Here is a 7,658-nt window from a genome sequence, read left to right as displayed (position 1 = left end):
GGTTCACTCCTCTCCCTCCATTAGCCCCCAGGTTCACTTCTCTCCCTCTCCCTCTGTTTATCCCCAGGTTCACTCCTGTCCCTCTCTCCCTCTCCCTCCGTTCACCCTGAATTTCACTCCTATCTATCTCCCTCTCCCGCCATGCACCTCCAAGTTCACTCCACTGTTGTTCCAACTGACAAACATCCACTCACTCCGATCCCATCAACCTCCGTTTATCGATTCCCCCCATCCACTGCTGCAGACCTTCTCTCTCTCTCTTCTGCTTACACCTTTACAGCTTCTCCATAAACATCTGTTGTCACTACCCCACTAACCTCTGGTTGTGCCTGTGATGCAGCTCCTCAAAGACTGTGTCCATTTGGCTTACAGTCCCCTGATTGAATTTTTCAGGCATTTTGAGGTAAATTTGCCCTCTGTCCTAATGTGTTTTGAGTGCTGCTTCATGGCCAGTGGACCTGGGTACCATTGCCCTGAGCCCAGTCTCCAGTTGTTAGCACTGCGTGTGCATCCACCTCTCCCAGGCCCTTATAAGCAATGCATTCAAAAGGAGCTGGATAACACAGAGCAGTTGTTACTGATCTGTTTTCAACTCCACTCCAAGCGAGGTCAACTTTTTCTTTATTCTCTCAGGAATGTGGGCATCACTGGCCGGGCCAACATTTATTGCCCGTCCCTGGTTGTCCCTGAGAAGGTGGGGGTGAGCTGCCTACTTGAACTGCTGCAGTCCATGTGCTGTAGGTTAACCCACAATGCACTTAAGGAAGAGATTCCAGGATTTTGACCAAGTGACACTGAAGGAACGGTGAAATATTTCCAACTCAGGATGGTAAGTGGCTTGGAGGGGAACTTGCAGAGGTTGGTGTTCCCATGTATCTAGATGGAAGCAGTCATGGATTTGGAAGGCACTGTCTGAGGATCTTTGGGGAATTTCTGCCATGAATCTTCTAGATGGGCCAAAGGGCCTGTTTCTGTGCTGTATGATTCTCTGTCTCTATGAGATAGCACACACTGATGTTACTGAACGTCAGTGGTAGGGGGAATATTTGTGGATGTGGTACCAATCAAACAGACTGCTTTTTCCTGGATGGTGTCAAGCTTCTTGAGTGTTGTTGGGGCTGCACTCATCCAGGCAAGTGGGGAGTATTCCGTCACACTCCTGACTGGTGCCTTGTAGATGGTGGACAGGCTTTGAGGAGTCAGGAGGTGAGATACTCGCTGCAGGATTCCTAACCTGTTCTTTTAGCCAATGCAGTTATATGATGAGTCCAGTTGAGTTTCTGGTCAATGCTAACCCCAAGGGTGTTGATTCATAGATTCATATAGCAAAGGCCCTTCAGCCCATCGAGTCTGCACAGACATAACTACTACTAAAAGTGCACTAATCCCAATTTCCTGCACTTGTCCCATATCCTTGAATGTTATGATATCTGAAGTACTCATCCAATTATTTTTTAAAGGTTGTGATGTTTCCAGCCTCCATTACCTTTTCAAGGAGTACATTCCAGATTCCCAACACCCTCTGAGTAAAAAAGATTTTTCCCAAATCCCTTCTAATTCTCCTGCCTCTTATCCTAAAACTACTCCCTCTCGTGGTTGACCCCTCAACCAAGACATACAGCTGCTCTCTGTTCAGCCTATCCATACCATTCATTATTTTATACCTCTCTATCATGTCCCCCCTCAGTCTTCTCCGCTCTAAAGAAAAAAATCCAAGCCTATCTAGTCTCTCTTTATAGCTCAATTTCTCCATCCCAGGCAACATCCTGGTGAATCTCCTCTGTACCCACCCTAGTGTTATCACGTCCTTCCTGTAGTGAGGGAAACAGAACAGCACACAATACTCTAGCTGTGACCTAACCTCTGTACAGCTCCAACACAACCTCCTTGCTCTTATACTCTGTGCCGCAACTGATGAAAGCACGTGTCTCAACTATCTTATTCATGTGCTCTGCCAACTTCAGGGATCTGTGAATAATAACCCAATATACCTCTGTTCCTCTAAGCTACTCAATGCCCTGCCATCATTAAAAACTCCCTCATCTTGTTTCTTCTTGCAAAGTGCATCACCTCGCAATTATCAGGGTTAAATGCTATCTGCTACTAGTCTGCCCATCTGACCAACCCATCTATATCTTCCTGTAACCTGCAACCATCTTCTTCACTATTGGTGTCATCTGCAAATTTGCTTTACATCTCCCCCATATTTTCATCTCTATCATTAATGTATATAATAAACAATAAGGGTTCCAGTACAGATCCTTGTGGTACACCAGCCCTAGAGGAATACAGGGAAGTGCAAGAGGGAACTTAAGGAAAGCAATTAGAAAAGCAAATGGGGGCATGAGAAAGGACCTGTGAAGAGGGTCACTGAAACAGCCTTCTACCGCTACCCTTTGTGCCTATTACTAAGCCATTCTCTGATCCATCTTGCCAAATTCCATGTGCTTTAACATTTTTAATGCCTCCCATGTGGACACCTTGTTAAAAGCTTTACTAAAATCCATATAAAGTACATCAACTGAACCTCCCTCATCCACACACTTGATCGCACCCCTCTGTCAAAGCAATGCTGACTATCCATCATTAACCCATGCCTTTCCAGGTGGGTATTAATTCACTCCTTCAGAATTTTCTCCAGTAGCTTCCCTACCACTGACATGAGACTCACTGGTCCATAATTTCCTGGTTCATCTCTATCACCCTTCTTAAAAAGTGGAACCACTTTAGCCATCCGTCAGTCCTCTGGCACTTCACCCGTGGCCAGGGAGAAATTAAAAATCTACGACAGAGCCCCTGCAATTTCCTGCCTCACCTCCCACAGCAGCCTGGGATGCAGTTCGTCGGGGCCAGGGAATCCGTCCATTTTAAAGCCTGACAAAGCCTCCAATGCATCCCCATTTCCTATGTCACACTGTACAAGTTCCTCACAGTCTGTTTTCCTGAATTCCATACCATTTCCAGAGTGAAGACCATTCATTCAGCACCATTCCAATATCCTGCAGCTTCACACACAGGTTCTGAGGAAGGGTCACTGGACCCGAAACGTTAACTCTGTTTTCTCCTCCACAGATGCTGCCAGACCTGCGGAGCTTTTCCAGCAACTTTGTTTTTGTTCCTGATTTACAGCATCCGCAGTTCTTCTGGTTTTTATTCACACACAGGTTGCCCCCTTGGTCCCCAATGGGTCAGACTCTTTCCCTGGTTAACTTCTTCCCTTTAATGTATTTATAAAATGTTTTAGGGTTCTCCCTAACTCTGTTCACAAGTACTTTCTCATGCCCCCATTTGCTCTTCCCTCAGTTCCCTCCTGTGCTTCCCTGTATTCCTCTCGGGCTACAACTGAATTATTTCCTTTGGCACTTTCTAAAAGCCCTACTCTTCTTCCTCATCAAGTCTTGAATTGTCCTAGACATCCAGAGTCCTCTGAACGTATTGCTCCTACATTTCCCTCTGAAAGATAAATGTTGGACCTTTACTCTCTGTAGTGATTGGAAGGAGGTCAGCCAGATGGACCTCATAGAATAGGAACTGAAAGAACTGCGGATGTGTATATCAGGAACAAAAACAAAGTTGCTGGAAAAGCTCAGCAGGTCTGGCAGCATCTGTGAAGGAAAAAACAGAGTTAACGTTTCGGGTCCGGTGACCCGAAGGGTGAGAAAGGGTCACCTGACCTGAAACGTTAACTCTGTTTTTTCCTTCACAGACACTGCCAGACCTGCTGAGCTTTTCCAGCAACTTTGTTTTTGTTTGCTCATAGAATAGGAGTTCCCTGATTGGGAACCAAGTTCCTGTTAACTTGGTCTAATCAGGGAGCCCTGGCTGACAGATATAAACAGGAGGGTCAGGGGTTCTGTTCACTCTCAGAGTCAGCTCTGAGCTAGCTATGTCAGTGTTATATACTATGCACGTGTAAGTACAAGGTGACTTGGTGATGGGATACCAGCCTTCAGGGAGTTATTTCATTCTTCCCAGCTCTTGTTTGAATGCCCCCCTTTGCACCACTGTAGCCTTACCCACAAGGAGCTGCTCCCAGTCTACTGTGGCCAGATTCTGCCTTATTTTAATAAAATCTGCCTTCTCCCAAACCAAAAACATCTTTTGCAGACCATCTTTTTCCTGGCCCAGAACAAATTTGAACTGTACCATGTTGTGGTCGCTACCACCTAAATGTCCCCCCACCGCAACATCAAAGACATGGAAGGCAATGGCCTAGTGGTATTATCATTAGACTGTTAACCCAGACACCCAAATAACGTTCTGGGGACCCAGGTTCAAATCCCGCCATGGCAGACAGTGGAATTTGAATTCAATGAATATCTGGAATTAAGAATCTAATGATGACTGAGTCCATTGTCGAATGTCAGGCAAAAACCCATCTGGTTCACTAATGTCCTCTAGGGAAGGAAACTGCCATCCTTACCTGGTCTGGCCTACATGTGACTCCAGACCCAGAGCAATGTGGTTGACTATTAACCACCCTCTGGGCAATAAATGCTGCCAGTGACATCCTCATCCCATGAATGAATATGAAGGGAAAAAAAACACTTGACCAGCTTCTTGCCCCAGAAAGTAAAGACCATCTAATCTTGCCTTACTCTTTTGACGCTCAACATAGCTGGACTCACCGTAACTTGCTTCCTTTGCATGATGTGTCTCTGTTTCATCGATATTCTGTGTCCCTTCCCCCTGCCAGGCTAGTTTAAACACCTCCCAACAGCACTAGCAAACTTACCTGCAAGGATGTTGGTCCCAATGTGTTTTATAGCTTTCAGGGTGAGGTGAGAGTGACAGCCCTAGACATTGAGCCCACATTCAACCAAGAGTGGCATCAAGGAGCAGACCATCCCATTTGTAGATTTCCCACCTTCCCCAAAAACGTTCCCAGTGATCCAGGAATCTAAAACCCACCCTCTTGCACCAACTCTTGAGCCACACAAATATTTTCCTATTTGTAAACTCACTAGCATGTGGCCCCGGGTGTAATCCAGTGATTATAACTATTGAGATCCTGCTTTTTAATCTAATACAAGATCTTATTCCTCACTTTGCAGTGTTCTTTGGTACCAGCATGTACCATGACCTCTAACTCATCACTGCCCCCTCTCTGGATGCCATGCAGCTCTTCAGTGGCAACCCCGACTCTGGTACCAGGGAAGGGAAACACCATCCTGTAGTCACATGTTTGGCTGCAGAAATGCCTGTCTGCTTCCCTGACTAAAGAATCCTCTATCACTGTTGCGTTTCTTTTCTGCTTCCTCCCCACTGTACAGTCAAGTCACTTGTGGTGCCAGAAGCCTGGTTCTGACTGCAGTCCTCTGAGGTACTAGCAGCCTCATCAGCTCCCAAAATGGAACACCAGTTTGTGTGGGAGCCCAGGGGACTCCTGCCCTACCTGCCTGTTCTTTCTGGACTGTCTGGTGACCATCCATTCCCTTCATTCTCTTGTCCCTTGAACTGTGGTGTGACCACCTCTCTTGATAGTGGGGGATTTAGTGATGGTAGCACCATGTCAACAAATGTCAAGGGGCAGTGGTTAGATAATCTTTTATTGGAGATAGTCATTGCCTGACATTTGTGTGGCGTGAATGTTATTTGTCACTTGTCAGCCCAAGCCTGGATATTGACCAGATCTTGTTGCATTTGAACATGGACCGCTTCAGTGTCTGAGGAGTTACGAATGGTGCTGAACATTGTGCAATTATTGGCAAACGTTCCCACTTCAAACCAAGGATCCAACAACAGCTTCAACATGTTTCCTGAATTCCCAGTGCAAAGTGCTGCTTCCAATAGTTTGACATAGACCCATGCGTTTGTCTATGCAGGGCAGCCTAGTACACTCTACTTCTGGCATTTGGCCCTCCCCAGCCTGAGGCATGCACCTTCTGTTTTGGGCCCTGTACCTAAGGAATGATGTGCAGCATTGGTAGGGATCCAGAGGAGGTTCACATGAACAATCCCAGGAAGGAAAGGCTTGTCATATGAGGAGCGGTTGAGGACTCAGTCTGTATTTGATGGAGTTTAGAAGGATGTGGAGGGATCTGATTGAAACTTCCAGAATGCTGAGAGGCCTGAATAGAATTGACGAGAAGAAGATATTTCCATCAGTAGGAGAGACTAGGACCCAAACACACAGCCTCAAAGTGAAGCGACGACCCTTTAGAACTGAGAGGAGGAGGAAGTTTTTCAGCCAGAGGGTGGTGAATCTGTGGAACTCATTGCCACAGAAGGCTATGGAGGCCAAGTCTTTGAGTGTATTTAAAACAGAGATAGGTTCTTGATTGTAATGATTAGAATTAGGTGGATAGTGTTGACAATGAGATCCTTGATTGACGTTGTTAATCTGAGCCATTCAGGGAGCCCTGAGCACCAGAGGTAAACAGGGGATTCAGAATCTCCTCACTTCAGAGACTGACTCCGAGCTGGCTGACCATAGCCAGTGTACTGTGCACATGTAAATAAAAGGTGACTTGGTGATGGGATACTAGCATCTACGCAGTTATTTCATAAGGGGATCAAAGGTTATGAAGTGAAGGCAGGAAAATGGGGTTGAGAACCATGTCAGCTGTGATCAAGTGGCAGAGCAGATGCAATGGGCTGAATGGCCTAATTCTGATCCAGTGCTTGAGACACCAACTGCAGTGGTGGGATTTGAAACCACATCCTTGGAGTATAAGCCTGGACATCTGGATTAGTTAGCCAGCAACGTTACCACAACTCCACCATTTTTCCGCTAATCCTCTGGTGGAATATAGATTCAGTTCCAACCTCTCCATGCTTCAGGTTACTGCGTGATCGGACTAACGTGACCTGAAGAGATGTCACCAGAATCCCTTCGCTGCTTATTGCATCTGCCTTGTCCAGTGTGTGAGAATGGCTACCGCTCTGTGACCCTGTCAGCTGGAAATATATCAAGGCAAGCCCAGGGTTCTGATGAGTTTATAACTGCAGCATGTTGGGTGTTACCATATCGAGTGGAACATATGAATGGACTGAATGGCCTTCATCTGTTACGCTTCCCCCACTTTATTTCCTCGAAGGTGATGGTATGAGAGGAAGTTTATGCGTTCATTTAGTCAGAATAACAATTGTTATCGACAATAAAGTTGCAACCTCCCAATGGCAGAAGTACTGTTTGCAGTGAAGAAGTTAAATTGTACAAACACAGACTGTGAGAAAAGAGAAGGCGCTCAGTCCTAGGCAACAAGCTCCATTCAAACATACCCAGCCCAAAGTGCATATCCAACACCTATTTTGTTGCCACGATAAGCAAGCCTCCAAGGGGAGGACAATCCATTACTGCTTCATTTTGAAACTAGAGTCTGACAGTCATCATAGGCAGAGCCTTGAGAACAAAACCAAGGCAGGGCTTTCAAGTGCCAGTGCTGAGGGAGTGCAGCACTGTCAGAGGTGCCCATTTCCTCAGATCAGATTTAAACCCTAGCTCTGCTTACTCCCACGGGTAAAATATTCTGCGCCACTATTTCGAAGAGCAGGGAGCTCCACCTCCCTGAGAAATATTTATCCTTCATTCAGCATCATTAAAAAGGCAGTAAAACAATCTGAGATAGTAGGAACTGCAGATGCTGGAGAATCCGAGACAACAAGGTGCAGGGCTGGATGAACACAGCAGGCCAAGCAGCATCATAGGAGCAGAG

The sequence above is a fragment of the Rhincodon typus genome, chromosome 7 (assembly GCF_021869965.1).
Source record: "Rhincodon typus isolate 14 chromosome 7, sRhiTyp1.1, whole genome shotgun sequence".
Classification (NCBI taxonomy): Eukaryota; Metazoa; Chordata; class Chondrichthyes; order Orectolobiformes; family Rhincodontidae; genus Rhincodon; species Rhincodon typus.
Note: the sequence above shows the minus strand (reverse complement) of the source record.